General features: G+C 42.8%; 4 non-coding genes across 4 annotated transcripts; 2 read left to right on the top strand and 2 right to left on the bottom strand.

Moving 5' to 3' along the window:
* Positions 1-1,179: 1,179 nt before the first annotated feature.
* On the top strand, positions 1,180-1,285 carry TRNAL-CAA (transfer RNA leucine (anticodon CAA)). Its single transcript has 2 exons — positions 1,180-1,217; positions 1,240-1,285. It is a non-coding gene; the product is annotated as a tRNA-Leu (tRNA).
* A 368-nt stretch (positions 1,286-1,653) lies between these two features.
* On the bottom strand, positions 1,654-1,725 carry TRNAQ-CUG (transfer RNA glutamine (anticodon CUG)). The gene has a single exon. It is a non-coding gene; the product is annotated as a tRNA-Gln (tRNA).
* A 2,621-nt stretch (positions 1,726-4,346) lies between these two features.
* On the top strand, positions 4,347-4,419 carry TRNAM-CAU (transfer RNA methionine (anticodon CAU)). The gene has a single exon. It is a non-coding gene; the product is annotated as a tRNA-Met (tRNA).
* A 5,218-nt stretch (positions 4,420-9,637) lies between these two features.
* TRNAM-CAU (transfer RNA methionine (anticodon CAU)) lies at positions 9,638-9,710 on the bottom strand. Its single transcript has one exon. It is a non-coding gene; the product is annotated as a tRNA-Met (tRNA).
* Between the last annotated feature and the right edge of the window lie 8,428 nt (positions 9,711-18,138).

Genomic DNA, 18,138 nt, shown 5'->3' with positions numbered 1-18,138 from the left:
AACATTGTGGTTTACACCCTTTTATTTTCTTATTCTCTCCTACTTTCCATGTCTACCCCACACTTTCTGGGCAATTTCTACATCTTTTTTTGAAAAAGTTAAAAAAAAAATCTGCCATCATGATATTAATTTTAAGAACTCTCCTCCTCTTGTTTCATGAATTCAGTATCTTACCAAAGATTTAATTACAACAACAAAAAATCTAGTTTCTTGCATTGTGTTTGTTTCATCTTAGTTCCTTGCCTTGCCTCCTGTTTGTAACAGTCCTTGTCTGTGGGACTGTTTCAAAAACATCTGGTGATTCTTGGTCGTCGTTCGTATTTAAAATAAGGAACTAAAAACCCGATTATGAAAGCTGCGAGGGGATGGACCAACCTTGCAGACTCGGAGGGTCTTTGGGGATCGCTTGGAGACCCGGCCATTTCCTTGGGGGACCTTCAAATGTCAATGTCTGTGGTTTATCCCTGGGATCAGTTTCACTGACAAACCTTAAACCTCTTGCCACAAGGAGACCAAGCAGGGCTGAACCTGCCTGTCGGGTTCTGGAGTTTGGCGGAGGAAGGGATCTCGGGATTTGGGCTCAGAGCCGGCATCCTCTTCACGCCACTCTTATTTTTCACTCGCGCGATTGTCCCTCTTTCAACTCCCGAAAAGGCCAGCTCCTCCAACTCACAACAGCCAGTCTTTACGCTCAAGGCCCCTAAACCCCACTCACTGCCCCTCTCTGGGCATACTAACTCGGCGGTTTTCCCCAGGTCTACACTGGCTCGCTCGCTTCTCCCCGCGTTGAGCTCCCGTCAGTTGGGTTGGTTTGCCAGACGTCTTTTCGCTAGCCCACCCCACACCAGGTGCTTCTTCTTGTCGGGGTAAAGGGGTTCTCTCTTGTTCAGTCTGGAGTCGGTTCCTGATGGTTGGGATCCTTGCGCTCCGGTGCCCTGGACGTGCAGGGAACTGCAGAGAGGAGAGAAAAGGCCAGTTGTGGCTTGGATCAAAGAGAAAGCCTCGCCAGCCTCATTCCTGCTCCCACTGAAACACTGAGAGAAAGGCTCAATTAGTTTGTAAGCATTTAGATTCCCGTTTCTTGAACAAGCCCTCCGCTGCGAAAGACATCTAGTGCCTTACAATGAGCACACACTTATAATAACTCAAGGATTTACTTATTAAACAGGGTGTATGTACGTCAGGATGGCCGAGTGGTCTAAGGCGCCAGACTCAAGATACTCTTCCTCACCTGGAGGGTTCTGGTCTCCTTGTGGAGGCGTGGGTTCGAATCCCACTTCTGACATACTTTCTTTCCTTTAATCTCAATCATTGTTTCATCACTTCCATGTTTTCTGTCCCCTTTCTTCTCCGTTTTGGTTGCTGCTTAATCATGGATTACGTTCTACTCTGCCCTGGTTGTTCATTAAAGACGCGATTAGTAACCGTTCGAAACCCGGGGGCGTTCTGAGAGGAAAATTTATCTGATGAAAGCAGATGAAAGCCTTATATCCAGACTCCGTAATTACAGGCAGGTTTTGAGCTCACGGGACATAGGGACCATGGTCTTGTGTTCTTCCTCATTGCCCGAGCGCATCAAAAACCGAAGTGCCGGAAGGGTTCCCTGTACATTATGTATGTTTGGAAGATTAAAAGGAGAGAGAATAACACCAAAGGTTCCACCGAGATTTGAACTCGGATCGCTGGATTCAGAGTCCAGAGTACTAACCATTACACCATGGAACCGGCTTTTCGTAAACCAACGCACTCTATTTATCTTTAACTTTTATTTTAAATGAGAAAGACATGTAGAATATAACTGAAAATGAACCAGTACTTTAAACAAAAGTTCTGCCTCTTCTTCCTAATTGATTTTTTAAAAATTTATGGGGACATTTTTTTTGGATGGAAAAATTTCTGCATTTTCCAACCATAGGGCAATAGAAAAGCCAAACAGGGTGGGAAGTGACTGGGAGACGTTTTTCTCTGTTTCCATTGCGTCCTCTTCCCACGTTTCTTTCCCTAGATGACAGGAGCAGGGGAGAGTTTTGATCCGAGAATATTGTTTCCTCTGACGGTTTGATTCTCCTTCATTCCCACCACGCAGAAACTGTGGATTTTAATTGCGCCGTTTAAAAGGGAGGAAAGAAAATATAATATCTCCTTTCAACAGCTTCACTTACTCATTCTAGAATACCTGCAGATGCCTCTAGAGCAACCTCGGAGTGTCTTGGTGCCTCCTGCTCAGCTGTAAGTATAGGCTTGAAATTTTAAAATCTGTCCTCTCATTCCCAAATACCTTAAGTGTAGGACGGGCTCTCATTCCTCTTTGATACACCAAGGTCTGGTATCGTAGTACAAGCTTAATCAATGCTTGTTGCATGAACGCACAGATGAAAGGACGAGTAAATGAATGAATAAATGAACGAGTAATGAATATTCAGTGGGATAGCCCAGCGTTAGACTTCTTTGAGCTTTTTTTTCCTTCCCTCCATAGGCTAAACCTGTCAAGTCTAAAGGGTATAAATGTTGCATCTTGGGGGTGTACTTCTGTACATTGTACTGTTTTACTATTTCGTAACGTTCTTTATTCTGGTAACAATATGTCTAAGATGTCATTCACAGTTCAATCTCACTCTTTACTACAGTAGAAGTTGTATCATCTTGGGGCTATTATAATTCTAATGCAAAATCCCTTGCAACACTCTCTCTAGTTCTCTCCATATCCTCAGTGTCTAATTATAATTCTGGAGGGAGAGAGCACAGGAGGCTTCCAGGAGAAAGCAACTTCCAAGCTGAGATCTTGAGAATGAGAAGCCTTGAGGGCAGAGGTAACTGCCAGGAGCAGAGAGAGAGGGCGCCTAAGCCTTGAAGACGCAGAAACGCTTGCAGAGTGGCGAGAGTGACCCTAGTTGGGATGTGAGGGGCAGTTGAGTGACAAGGGGAGGCGCCTTGCAGTGAGTCGCCACAGCTCAGGTCAGCATAATTAAGGTTCAAAATGTGAAATGAGAAGGCTTGCGGGGACGCTGAGAACAGTGGTCGACAGGACTTGTCTCCAGTTGCAAGAGGGTTCAGGGAGACTGAGAGCTATTCATTCATCCAACATTTATCGAACAATGTATGTAATTATGTATGCAATAATGAGAAAGTACTGCTGTATCTTACTGCAGTAAGTGCCTGGCACATAGTAGGCGCTGAATACACTTTTTTAAATAAAAGAATGAATTAAATGAAGGTCTGTTATATGTTGGATATTTCTGGGGAAGGGGTGTGTGTGAAAATACAATGATGTAGGGAGTAATACACACGCTAGATGCTCATCAACTTTTTATTAATTGACTTAACTAACTGAAGGCCTATCATGTGACTTGAGGACAGTGTATATGGCTGTAATCTGTAGCTTCTGGGAAAACAGAGGTGGTAGGAGCTAAGGAGCCTGCCTGCACTTAAAGCCTGGAAGAGCTGTTATTCGGCATAAAAAAGTATTTCCGTGCTAGAGAGGGTGGAAAACACCCCTCGTAGCGGTGGGTTTCAAACCCATGTTCCCGGAGAAACTGGAACCTTAATCCAGCACCTTAGACCGCTCGGCCACGGTACCACCCACAGGCCGCTTTTTCATTTGCTTTTCTCCGACTGGAATTAGCCCCTTTCTCATCCTTTCTTCGTGAACCGCCGCGCCTCCTCTAGGACCCTTCCTCCAGCGTTGTCCCCAACCCGCAGGAGCACAGCCCGAGAACCGCCCGGCCTGTGTGACCCCCGACATTCGCTTTCTCACGGCTCCCAAGTTGACCCTGAAAGGGGACGCCGCAGGTGGCGAGGGAGGTGGCTCCTTCCCCGTTTGTCTCCAACGCAGGAAAGAGTCACGCAGACCAAGAATGCTAGTGAAAGCTGCGGTCTCCACCTGGACCTGGGAGTAAGCCCTCGGCCTTCAGCCTGGGCATTTGCTTTGAGCCCGGGGGCCACTAAGGAGAAGCAAGTAAAGAATCCCAAGGTCCTTCTGCATCCGTCTCGGGGACCGAGCGCCACCATGAAACCGCACAAGCGAAGCGGAAGAGGGCAGTCCCAGCTTTGAGTCTTTGCCTCGCGGAAGGGTGCCTCTCTAATCCTACCGAACAGAACTTCCCGCCAAGTCCGAACTGCGGTGCCCTCAGCCCCCTAGTTTTCGTGGAAGCGTCCGCGAGGGAAGTGGGGTTGGGCTGGTGGTCGACCCTGGCTTATCCTGCGTGGCTTTGCCATCCGAAGTCTGAATATTTTTGGACACAAATTAAATCTCAGTTCTGTCATACTTTGAAACACTGTTATTCAAAGAATTTAAGAATATTTCTTGTGTTGCTGGTAGAAGGGTGGTACAAACTGAAAAAGCAGTTGCCTCCTTAGCGCAGTAGGCAGCGCGTCAGTCTCATAATCTGAAGGTCCTGAGTTCGAACCTCAGAGGGGGCAAACACAGACTTCTTGCTCTGCGGCCAAAGAAAGCAACATAGTGAAAAAACGGTTTCTTGTTCTTTATTTTATCAGTCGAAAAGTGTACAATATGTCTTTTTTTAAATATAGGAAATTGATTCATGAAAATGAAAGGGTAATTTTCTGTTGTTTAACTGAACCATGCAATAGTCACAAAATAGTGACTTTTTCACCAAGACTTAAATATTCCAAACTTCTTATGGTCCTTTTTAGATAGGGAGAAAAAATGGAGAGACCAGTCCAACGCCACATACCTAAGTCCTGATAAATGCCTTGTGACTCAGACCACTGGCTCTGTAGGGCTCCAATACTTTTTGTTTTTCATGTCAACCTATTGTTCTAACAAGTTTTAGAGCCACTATGTCCTGGGTTTAGAGACCTCTTGGTCAGATAATCAATGAACCAAGACAAACAACTTGTAACATGTGCATAAGAAAAATTTGGTGTCTGATGATTGCCTTTTCCTCATTTTACGCTAAATTTCCCACCCCTAGGTGGAGATTTTATATGCTAATGCTACACAAAATGAATTGGCAACATACATGTAAGTATGTAATCCAATTATACATGTGCTTATTGAAACCCTCCCTATTTATGCTAGGTGATCTAATAACTAATTTCTCTTGGCTTTCTCTGTCAAGGGAGCCTGGAAGGCAGGAAAAGGGAAGAAGGACTGCTTCTCTGATTTTTGCTCTTCCTGTCAGGGTTACCCGAACAGTGGCAGTGGATTCTAACCTACATTTTCTGTATGCATTCCCAGAATCATCTCACTGTGCCCTATAGACATACTAGCAGCATCAGTGGTGCAGTACAATGCTTCCTCCTTAGAGCTCCACGGTCCCAACCTCTTTCGTTTTGTTCTTCCAGCCCTAGAAAGTGATAGCTAGTTTCTGTAGTTATAATCTCTTGGTTATCACAGTGTTCCCCCATTGAATTTCCTAGTGTTATTTCTTAACTAGACCTTGAGTGATATACAGGGGCTGAAGGTACAGCACAGTATACAACAGAAAATACTCCTACCCTAATTGAGTTATTATATTTTAGTGGAGAATGACAGACAATAAACTCAACTAAATATAAAAGATGTCTCTCAATATCATTTGACACTGGTGACCACACCCTTCTTGACTCATTCAGTCTTTTGCTGAACTGCTGAGGTATTACTTTCTTCAAGTGGTCCTCATACCTCTGTGACCGGGTCATTCTCAGTCTTCTCAGAGAACGCCTCTTCCCTTCTCTGTTTACCTATCAGGGTTACTCAGGGCTCCCTCCTCAGTGCTGTTTTCTTCTCTGAAGGATTTTCAAGTGACCTCATTTGAACCAATATTTTTGTCTATCTTCCAATTTACTCCTTTAATCTAGAGGGTTCTACTGCGCTTCTCTAGCTTGCAGGAATCCCTGCTTGGATCTCCTGCACCCCACACTGAGACTCTCACATTCTGTACTCCTTCAAATACTCTTGTTCCTAGAGTTACTCTCTTAGGTTATTCCAGCAACCCAGTCTCCCCAGTTAGAAGCTTGCGAGTCATCCTAGGCCTGCCTTTTAACTTATCAGTCAGTGTCAAAGGCCTTCAGATTCTATCTTGCTACCTGGAATACCCGAGAGAGAGCCTCCTTCCCTGTCTCCTTGCATCATCTTCCTCCTATCCAATCACATACTGACAGAGTGATCTTCCTAAATCACATTGCTTTTCTGTTTAAAACCTTTAAAAAACTCCCCAAATAGGAAAAACATTCTGAGTCTCACGGCACACAAAGCACCTCCCTACATGGTTTCTGTCTGCCTTTTCTCTCTAACCTCATTTCGCTCTACTTCTCCACTGGTCCAGATATATGGATTGTTTATACATTCCAGGTCAAAGATCATTCTTTATGGCAGAGCTGATGGAAACAAATAGCAGGCAAACAAATCTGCTTTTTCTAGGTGTATGTTAACATGACAGTACCCTTCAACTCCCAAATAGTGAATCAATCCAGTCTTTGTTCTTAGCCCTTCATACTGTCCTTAGTTCATATATGTCCATCTTTGGTTATTTCATGTGTTGTAAAAATCAAAATATGAAATCACTGGAGGCCCTGCTGTGTAGTTGTATTTGATTTCTAGAGCTTCCATGACAAAATACCACAGACTAGGTGGCTTGAACAATAGACATTTACTTTCTCACAGTTCTGGAGGCTAGAAGTCCAAAATCAAGGTGTCATCAGATTTAGTTTCTTCTGAGAACTTTCTCCTTGGCTTGCAGATGGCCTTCCCACTGTGTCCTCTCATAGTCTTTCCTCTGTGCACCCCCATCCCTGGTGTTCCTTTGTGTGTCCAAATTTCCTCTTCATATAAGGACATCAATTAGATTGAGTTAGGGCCCAGCCTAAGGCCCTCATTTTAATTTAATCACCATTTGTCTCCAAATACAGCCATGTTCTGAGGTAGAAAAGGTTAGGACTTCAATAACCAGGTTTTTATGTCTTTGGTTATATACAACTTTCAGAAGTAATTCTTTGGGTTACAGTCCCCACAGTAAACGTTCCCATGGGCTGGGAACTGAAGTAGTTGTGCATATTCAGAGGGCAAGGATGGATTTGGGAATAAGGGAAAAGAACATGGCCAGAATTTAAAAAGAAGACATTCAGACTTTGTCTATGTGCTTTCCTTACCCCAGAACATAGAGGAGAACAGCTGTTTCATGGGGTCTGAGTGGCTCAGTCATTTGTGTATCAGACTCAATTTGAGGTTCTATGTCTAAGTCCTTGTCTGGGTGTCCTCTTGGGCTTCAGCACCTAATTCTAATTCCACTTTTGTGAAACACATTGCATTTTAAACTAGGAAAGAACCTTTGTGGTCAAAGATTTTGGGCCCCAAATGGATACCAGTCTGACTCTCAGACAAGTGAGATGAACACATGGGACCTCTCTGGTAAGATGGTCTCAGGTAACATAAAAGGAGTACCTTAAGAGTATATAACCTTGCGCCAGAATTCTGTTCTTTGCTGTTAACCCCATTTGACTAAAAAACAGTTAAGCCAGAGTAAAGTTATTACATCCCCTTTGTAAAGGATGTGGTTAGCCATTTGTAGAAATCTCTGAGAGTGAAGTAGGAGTGCTCTACTCAGGTGTTGGGTTGGTAAATGAGTGGCTGAGAAAGGTTTTCTGCACATCTAAAGTTTGAAAAAGGGAATGAGCATAAAACTTAAATAGAACTAAAAAATCTCATCTAACCAATGATATTGTAACATTGTTTAGAAAAATAGCATGCAATGATCACAACTCTCTTTCCATCTCTGTCCAGGGACCACCACATGGACCAATATAGCTTTAAGTTGGCTTGGTGTGGCTTGGTTTGCCTTGACTCTTTGGTGGTGAATGCCCCAGACCATTACTGTTTGATATCATAGTCATTAATGTTTTATTACTTCTGTTACTCTGATTACAGGTTATAATATTATTTAATTTCCTCTGTAAAATTTACATATGAGAGAATATGCTGATCAGCTGCTAGTATGGCTATAATATGTTCACACCCTGGCTTGGAATGTCTCTGACATATGGTTTTTGTGTCAGTTCTGCAAGCCTGAAAAACTCTGGGTGGACTAAAAAGTAGTTTCTGGTTCTACAAAGGAGAGGAACAGATTCTGACTAGTGATGCCTCCAACAGGAATCAAATGTTCTCTAAGGAACCAGCAATCCAGCTCTTTATCCTTTCCCAGATTCTTAACTGCATCTCTTAAACTGTGAGAGATGCAGGCTCTCGGAATCAGAAGGTCAAGGTCCAGAAGGCACCATTAAGATGTCCCTTTTGTATGCTCCCTAAGTCTGTACTAGAATGAACTGTTGAGAGAGCTATCCTGAAATACAGACTCTCCAAAGTCCAGGTCTTTTGCAGGAGCAGCCCAAGTCTTGCTCTCTCTTTTTCCAGAGAGGTATGGCCTTGCAGGATGAATTTCAGTAGGTGTGTGTCTTCTGAGGGACACACCTGAGGAAATTGCTGCAAAAATCCAAATTGGAGATATTGATTGCATGGAGTAAGATAGTGATAGGGAACAGGGAAGTGATAGGAAAGGTAAAAAGTAACATTAATATGCGAATTAATTCATTGATTTATTTGACCAGTGTTTATTGTTTTTCAGATGCTGTGCTAGACACTGGAAATACAGGAATGGATAAAATAGACCCAGTGATGATTTTCATGGAATTTACAATTTAAGGGGATAGGTGGAGAATAGACAATAAAGATGTTTAACAATTGAAAGGACAAGGCAATTCATATAGTAATAAGTGCATGCTTTGAAGAAAATACAATAGGTTGAGGTTATATATGATGGGAGGTTGGGGAATGAGGGATGAAATGGTGTATTAGTTTCCCAGGACAGTCATAACAAATTATCACAAACTGGGTGGTTTAAAACAACAGAAATTAATTTTCTTACAGAGACATTTTGGAGGCTAGATGTCCAAAATCAAGGTATTGTCAGGGCTGTGCTCCCTCTGAAGGCCCTAGAGAATAATCCTTCCTTGCTCTTCCCAGCATCTGGTGGTTGCTGGCAATCCTTGGTATTTCTTGCCTTGTGACAGCATAACTTCAGTCTGTGCCTTCATCTGCACATGTCCTTCTTCTTTCTGTGTTTCTCTTGTCTTCACATGGCCTTATAAGGACACCAGTCATTGGATTTAGGATCCACTGTAATCCTGTATGACCTCATCTTTATTTAACTAATTATATTTACATAGACTTTATTTCCAAATAAGGTCACATTCTGAGGTTCTGGATGGACATGTGGTTTTGTGGAACACTATTCAGTGCAGAGCAAATGGGAAACCCAGTCAGGACCAGATTATATATGGAGGACGAGGCAAGAAGTTTGCATGCATATAAGAAAAGGAAACAAGAAGACTTGCTGGGAAAATTGAATATCAGGTTCTCATTATCTGTCCATTCATTTTTATTTTTCTATGAATTAAGTTGCACCAATAAAAGGATACTGTCCCTGGAAGGAACAGAAATGGGAGGAACTTGGACAAAGGAAACCATTGTAAAGAGATGCAGATAACAAGTCATTACATGTAAAGAACTAAAGAACATCTATTTCTATATACCTACCAGTCATGAGGGAGAAAGTTTGTAGTTGAACTCTTCGCGACTCGCACAATCGCCCAATGGACACAGACTATAGCATTTTAAAGGAGCCAGACAGCAAAATATGTGTGCCCCCTCTGAGGTTCGAACTCAGGACCTTCAGATTATGAGACTGACGCGCTGCCTGCTGCGCTAAGGAGGCTGACAACGATTATGTTTTTATCCTATGTATTTTAACACTGGATTTTTCTTTGCTTAAACTAGTTCTGAGGCATATTTACCTTCACTTTGAACTTTGGAAATGAAGTGCTCTTCTGCGATTTCTTAAAAGTGCAATAGCTTCTAAAACCTGAATCAGATGAAGAAAGTCGCTATTGAGCCTACTACCTTCGCTCTCAGTCTAAACTAATGACCCCCCCGTCACCCCCCCACACCACAAGAAAAATTTCCCAGATTTCCTTTCCAGAACTTGCACACTTACCTGCCCTGGCGGCCGCCTATTCCGTCTGGATGGAAGAGGAAACTAACCCGCTTCCTCTCCCATTATCCCTCTCCATCCATACTGGATCTTCCCCGTCAGTAAGCACATTCAATTGTTTAGTATCTTAAAAAACAAAACATGTCGTTTGACTAAGAGCCTCAGTCTGCAGCTACCTTCTATCTCGTTTGATTCTTCACAAATTTCTCATAAAGCTGTCTGTCCTCATTTTAAGAAAACACCTCTTCAAGTCCCATTAGCTTTGCAACACAATGCAGTCTTCTCCCACCGTTCCTCAGTCTGGACGTCCAAGGGGGTTCGGAACTTGTGGGGCTGGATGGTTTAAAGAATAAAGTACCCTTGGTGCAAACTCTTGGGAAACTGCTAGTATGAGCGAGCAGTAGTCATAGGAACAGGAAGAGGTGAAAAAGCCTGCTTTACCTACAGTTTTGGTTTGCCCGAAATGTCCATGTTCTGGTTTAGCACTGAAAATCCCACCTCCCGGGAAACCCCTTCCCAGGGTGCAAGAAGTCGGGATTTTTGTTGTTCAGCGATGGGTGCGGAAGGTTGGGGCAAGGACAAACAGCCCTGTGGCAGCTTTAACCCTGCGCACCTACCACTAACGATGGCAACTGAGGCATAGCAGGGACGTGGGGCAAGCACTGTGATTAGTTTCCTGCCTTTGACGAAAAATGCCAAGATATAAGTAGTATGGTAAGAACAGGAGGGACTCCATCTTAAGGCTAAGATTCCATTTTAAAAACCAGGGAGTTAGGAGGTAAGATTCTAACATACTTTATGGTGATTAGCCAACAGCCGATCCTATCTTAAGGCAGGGCGAGCAGTCCCACTAAAGATAAGTCCCCACTGCTTGAGGGTCACCAATATCGTGGAGAAGAACAGGATTAATAAATTCCTTGTTTTAGGTGCATCTTACAGAATATCTAGAGGACTGACTATGGATGGTGACATAATGTCTGTCACTGGAGATAGTGATCATGAGACCACACGTCAAGCCAACGCCCCTTTGGCCCTTTCCCCCATTGTTGAAATCCTTGAAAGACACAAATCCTAAGCCTTTAAGCACGCCTCCTCTCCGAGGCTGTCCACCCTCCTCTTTTCTTCAAGTGTGTCCGTTGCCTTAAATAATGCCTTCTTGCTGTTCAACTTAGTGCGTTTTGTCCCGACACTCTTCCAAACTTCTTAGGAGATTAATGAGGCCCCTTTTACCAGTGGTAAGCGTCTTTCTTACTTGGCTATTTCATTCAATTTTCTAGATTTAAGCACAAGTCTTCACTGTCTCTGTCCTACTTCAGACAAGTAGGGAGGGCTACCAAAGTTCTCTGATTTGGGCTTGTGACCCTGGCTTCAGGGGTTGGCAAGGGATCTGCCCTATGCCAAGAGGGAGTTCAAGACTTCCCTTTCCTCTCTCTGTTCTTCCTTGCTCTCTACTGCCTGCATGGCTGCTGCCATTCACTACTACTCTTGTTTTACTGAATTTCTTCCTTACCTACACTGTTCATGAATTCTTTCTTGATCAGAGTCAGGAACCCTCCCCCCGTTCAGACTGAGGTTTCAGCTAGTGTGTAGGGAGAGACCTCCCCAGATGCAGCTGCCTACCAACACAACGGCAATTTTTGGTTCCCAATAATGGACCATTTAGTGTTGCTTCAGTCTGAGAGATGTGACTTCAATATGTGAAGAAAGTATTTTGAAGTCGTGAGCATTACACAGTTTGGCTCTGCCTGCAGGTGAACTGTTCTGCTTTGTATGGAAATAGTGCTAGTATAATTTTTAATATTGTGAATATTATGAGCATATTTTCTAAGGGTTTAGATAATGACGGTTAGAGTGATTATCATGTGAATGCCAGCATGACCCAGAAATCACTGAAAAAGTCAAAAGGCTATATTATTTAGTAACAGATGGAAGGGCACATACAACAGGATTCGGGAAGTGAATAACCAAAACAGAGTACCACACAATACATAGAAAAGGATTTGGTATTAGGCTTGGGGAACAAGGTGTCAAAGTGTATAGGGAGATTGAATTTCACAAACCTGGAAAAAGACAAGGCAAGAACTCATGGATTAATCAAAATTTTTTTCTTCTTCCAAAATGACACACTTAGTTGAAAATAACATTGGGTATAATCCTAAAAACATGAATTATCTTATTGAATATTCTATTGCCTGAATCAAAGGTTGTTACCTGTGAGCAAACAAGAGGAATTTCTATACTCTGTATTGGCCCTTTGCATTGTGGAGCTGTTTCTGATTTTGTCAGATGACATGCTCTCTGCAAAATTTTGGCTTCAAGTGATGTGTCAAATTGTGGCAACAAAAAAAAATGTTTCCCCCAGCTCTTACCTGCTTTAATTTGAAACATGGCAACATTGCTTTGAAAACTGTCTTCTTGATTTATATGTATATTTAATGAAGCCATAGGATTCACAAAACACACAATTGTTAACTTCTTCAAATACAAACTAGACTTTGCTATTATCTTCATATTGGGCAGACAAGACAAATGTAAATTTTGGCAAATTCCACTTAGCTTATAAACTTTTTTTTATTAAGGTATCATTGATATATACTCTTATGAAGGTTTCATATGAAAAACAATGTGGTTACTACATCCAGCCATATTATCATGTCCCCCTCCATACCCCACTGCAGTCACTATCCATCTGTGTAGTAGATGCCAGTCACTACTTGTCTTCTCTGTGCTACACTGTCTTCCCCGTGACCACCCCCATACCATGTGCACTAATCATAATACCCCTCAATCCCCTTCTCCCTCCCTTCTCAACTGCCCTCCTCCACCCCTCCCCTTTGGTAACCTCTAGTCCCTTCTTGGAGTTTGTGAGTCTGCTGCTATTTTGTTCCTTCAGTTTTGCTTCGGTGTTATATTCCACAAATAAGGGAAATCATTTGGTATTTGTCTTTCTCTGACTTATTTCACTGAGCATAATACCTTCTAGCTCTATCCATGTTGTTGCAAATGGAAGGATTTGTTTCTTTCTTATTAGCCTATAAACTTCTTACCAAAGAAAATAAAAGGATCTTATCTGCTAAATGCCCTGCACACTGTGTACACAACACAGCTTAAAAAGACTGTGGTTTGCTTATTCATGATATTGAGGCTTTCATGGTTTGTTGAGGTTTATGGTCACTTTTTAGTTTATTCAAAATGTGCAGAAGCACTTAATGGTATTTTTGATGTTACAGAAATTGAAGGAGATAGCTTCCTTAGACATGAGCCTACAAGATGGCTATCATTGTTATTGGCCAAAGAAGAAATGTTGAAATATTCGCCTGCTGTAAAATCTTTATTTTCAAAGTGTGGGGTAAGAAGAACGTCCTTAAATTTGGAAATAGTTTGAAGATGAAAATGGAGAAAAGGACTACAGTAAAACAAACATATATGCTCTTTCTCCAACATTGTTTGATATTATGTTATGTAGATGGTGACAAAACTCATACAGTGAAAAAATGATTCATTTTTGGGGAGAAGAAGACCGCTTCAGAATGAAATAATACTGATACTAATACTACTACTACTAATAAAAGGTTATTTGAAAAGGCAACCAAGTAGTCAAGTTAAACAGGATTTTCTCGGTTTCTTTACCAAAAGTGTAGCTTACTTGGAATTCAGGTTTTATTTCATGAGTTCAAATTATTGCTTTTATCACGATGAGGAGAACAGGAGAAGAAGCAGTTTCAGAAGGTGGGGAGGAAATTAAGAGATCTTTGAATGCGTTAAGTTTGAGGAGATTTTAAGACATTCAGTGGAGAAACCAGTCATGTAATTGGATATGCTCAATGGAGAGATGGAGGTCAAGGATAATAACATCAGGGTAGAGATGTTTGTTATTTAAAGTCACCTGATTGGGTGAGCTCATTTAGGGAGAGCATGTACATTGAGAATATATGAGGACTCTGGGCAGAGCCCTAGTGAGTACCAAAATTCAGAGACTAGGAAGAGGAGGAAACAAAGAAGAACATTTAATTAGGAAGTAAACCAAGAGAATGTGGTGTTCCAGAAGTCAAGTGAAGAATGTGCTTCCATAAAAAGGAATATCAACTTGGGCAGATGCTACTGAGAAGGTGAACACATGGAAGATTAAGAATTAACCATTGAATATTGCAATATGGCAGTTTCTGGAACATGTAAGGAACTTTCAGTGAAGTAGAGGGGATAAAATTTGTTTCGGGGGAATTAATGACAGGAGCAAAGTTAGGAGGTCTTCACTTTCTATTCATCTATTTAGATTCATGTTTGGAGAAAGTGGTGGTGTGTTTGATTTGACCAGAGGTTGGGAGTGGGGAAAGGAGATGAAGATTATGCAAGCTAGTAATGCTGGTAATTATTCATGAAATCTAAGTTGTAGGAAGAGGGAAGTAAAGATGTGAGGAGGAAGGAGATGCATTAAATAACTGACCAGTGGGCAAGAAAAAAATGACCTAAAAAGACAAAAGTGTTGTTCAGTATAAGACATAATTGAAATTTAATCTTGGGCTGTGTGGAGAAGTTGGGGTTCCTATGGCCAGGATCCTCACTGAATTTAAACCACCTAATGATGTAACTGTCCTTTTGCTAGGCTACTGTTTCCACATCTTGCAGCAATAAGCTATTATTGCACTATGTAGAGAGCTCCGCCGAGGGCTCTGGGTGGCAGCAGACACTAGTGCTCAACCTTCCACTGGGAGAACAAGCCAGGTGATAAACCCTTTCACCCCAAAGAACATTTTGTTGTCAATTTCTTTGGTCACATTGAATCCATAGCAAACTTGCCTGGGGCTGAAACCCATTGGCAAGACAGGCTGGTGACTACAGTTTAGGATAATTGTAAGGTCATAGATAATATCTATGGATAAAATGAAAGTTCCTTGGTCAGGATTCTCACCTGGCCCTGGTTGGCTATCTCACTACACACATGTGAGCAATACGTTGCTGTTGTTTCTATATAAAGAGCTCGCCCAGTGCTCTGGGCGACACGGTGGCACAGCTGCAAGCCTGCAGGAGAGCAGAGCAGAGGCTGGAGTGGTGTCAGCGCTGAGGACAGTCATACAGGTAGAGAGGCCCAGAGAACAGCTGTTGGGGCAGAGGGGCCCAGAGGCAGAGACTGGCTTGCTGTATGCAGACTCACTCTGAGTGAACAGGATTTTAGTGATTGACCTGCCATTGTGGAAATAAAGTTGGGTATAACCCTTTCACCCCAAGAACATTCTACTGTTATTTCTCTGGTCACACTGAATCCATAGTGAACTTGCCTGGGGCTGAAAACCATTGGCAAGACATCAGGTCTAAGTGAACTAGGAACTAGTGATTTTCCTAGATATCCACATCTTTTCAGCTTTTCTCCTGCCGATGCTTCATGGAAAGAATCTTTTCATGCTCTTATCCTGACATCCAATGTGTGATGGGTTTTTCTACACCACCAAGCAATTCTCTGACATAAGCTGGGTGTTCTACAATTCAACTCAATTCTGATATTGTCTATCTGGAGATGGCATCAGATCCCACAGGTTAAGGGCTTAGTCCTATAATACTGCTCCATACCCCCTACTTCAGATGCTAATCGTAAGTTCAGACTGTCACCTGTGCTTCTGCTATGGCTGGGAAGTTCCAAAGGCCCCCTCCTTGGGTTTGATTAATTTGCTAGAGCAGCTCACAGAACTCAGAGAAACAGTTTAGTTACTAGATCACCAGTTTATTTTAAAAGTATATAACTCAAGAACAGCCAGATGGAAGAGATACAGAGGGTAAGGTATGGGGAAAGGGCAAAGGGTTTCCATGCTCTGTCCAAGTCCACTACTCTCCTCAAATCTCCATGTGTTCAGCCACCCAGAAGTTCTATGAACCCTTTCCTTTTGGGGTTTTATGGAGGCTTTATTACATAGACACAATTGATTAAATCATTGCCCATTGGTGATTAACTGCATCTCCAGCACCTCTCCATTCCTGGGAGGTGGGTGGCTGGGACTTAAAGTTCTTACCCCTTAATCACAAGGTTGGTTCCCCTGGCAACCAGACCCTAACCTAAGGGTGACATAGTCACTTTCCAAAAGCCACATATTAACATAACAAAAGGTACTATTATGGTTTTCATCACTTAGGAAATTCCAACTGTTTTAGGAGCTTTGTGGCCAGGGAATACAATGAATACCAAATACACATTTCTTATTATAAGTTACAATTACCACACTTTCCTTACCTACTTAATTATAGCTCATCTTTAAGACACATTTCAGCTGTTATCTCCTCTTATAAACCATCTCTCTTGTAGGTTAGGTGCCTGTATTGGTGATCCTTTACACAGTACCCTGCTCTTACATCTATGAAGAACATATGAGTATGCTGGGCCAAGGGCAGCCACCCCCAAATGTGCCCCATCTTCATGTGGACCAATTTGAGCTGAAGGCAATCAGGACTCTGCAGGCGCAAGAGAAATTTTTTGCTTTAACTACCTTCTTAACTTCTCTTTTAACTATATAGAAAAAAATTACAGTGATAATAACCCCTTTTTGGGAAAAGACTCCAATGTAATATTTTTCTAGATAGTGACTCAGAGTGACCCATTAGTATGGCTGGGGAAACATCTAATTACCAAACATTTGTTCTTTATTACCCTTGAACTGCCTTCCTTCCCTTTGAAGGCGCAGGCTCCACCACATTATTTAGCTCAGGATGGCAGAGATACTGATTTAACCTGTCTTGTGACCTCATAAGTATGTAGGGTTCTCATAGGTTTGCAATTAAACTTGATTTTCTTCTGTTAATCCGTCTCACATCGATTTAATTCTTAGACCAGTGGGAAGAACCTTGAAGGGTAGAGGACAAATTTTCCTCCCCAATAAGAGCATCTTAATTTCAGTGATTTGTTCGTATTCTTTATCACAGCCATAAACTCCACAGAAGAGTGTTATTTGTACTCTTAGAGTTCCCAGATGGACCTAGTATAGGCACAAGAAGGGTCCTAGTAAATGTTGGCTGACAAAAGTTAGTAATTGGACAGTTCTCTGCATATACTTATCACTTACCATGAAATGGAAATGCAGCCAACATGACCTTGTGCAAATGTCATGGTTTCAACCATGCAAAAAATTATGTATGCGTTAAGTACAAGACCTAAAAATTGTAAGGGAAATGTCCATAATTGGTTGTGGGCTGGAACTGTAGGTATCTTTTATTTTTCTCTTTACTCTTGTGTTCTAATATAATAAAGCTATGTCTGTTAAATGAAAAAGTATAGAACTATCAGGTTCCAAAGCGTCAACGACCTTGTCACTTGCAGCATGGTCCGCGGATCAGCAGCATTGGCCTAACTTGGGATTTCCTAGATGTGCAGAATCTCAAACCCCACTCCAGACCCACAGCTTTAGAACCTGCATTTTAGTAAGATCCCCATGTGATTTCACATATGCATTGAAGTTTTCGAGGCCTCCTCAACATAGTCCTTCACCCTTTCTCGTATTACATTTACCGCCATTTGTTTAACCATCTTTGTAGCAAAGATTCCGAGGACAATGTGATAGGGGATGTTTAGTCACATCTCCGCCAGTGCTTTCTGCGTCTGCGCAGCGCGGTTCTATCAGCCACTCCTGGCAATCTGGAGTGGCGGTAGGTGAGCACCCGGGAATCGCCCCCCAGGCCCGCACCGCCTGCCGCGGCCTCCTGGCCAGCCGAGCTTCTCCACCCGACGCCGGGCACGGTGGCGCGCGCCTGTAATCCCAGCTTCCCGGGAGGCTGAGGCTGGCGGATCGTGGGTGTCCGGGGGTTCGGAGCTGCGGCTCTGTGTAGAGCGGGCGTCCGCATCGGGCCTGGCACCAACATGGGACTTCCGGGGGAGCCCGGGGGGTACCAGGTTGTCTAAGGAGGGGGGACCCGGCCCAGGCCGGACACGGAGCAGGTCAAACTCCCCGTGCTGGGCGGCGGTGGGACCGCGCCTGCGAGCAATGCCTGCAGTTCCGCTCGGACATCCGACGAGACCCGGTCTCTTTTCTTTGGCTTCCCTTTTCAGGATTTTCCTTTCTAAAACTGTTACTTGTCTGCTTTGTGCACAGTGGACCACCTGACTTCACGGGTGTGGTTCTGTACATTACTGGCGAAAGATAAACAGGCACATTCAGAATTGGAAGATTTTATT

Source organism: Manis pentadactyla, chromosome 16 (genome assembly GCF_030020395.1).
Source record: "Manis pentadactyla isolate mManPen7 chromosome 16, mManPen7.hap1, whole genome shotgun sequence".
Taxonomy (NCBI): Eukaryota; Metazoa; Chordata; class Mammalia; order Pholidota; family Manidae; genus Manis; species Manis pentadactyla.
The sequence above is the reverse complement of the archived record's forward strand: the minus strand, read 5'-3'. Positions and strand labels throughout refer to the sequence as shown.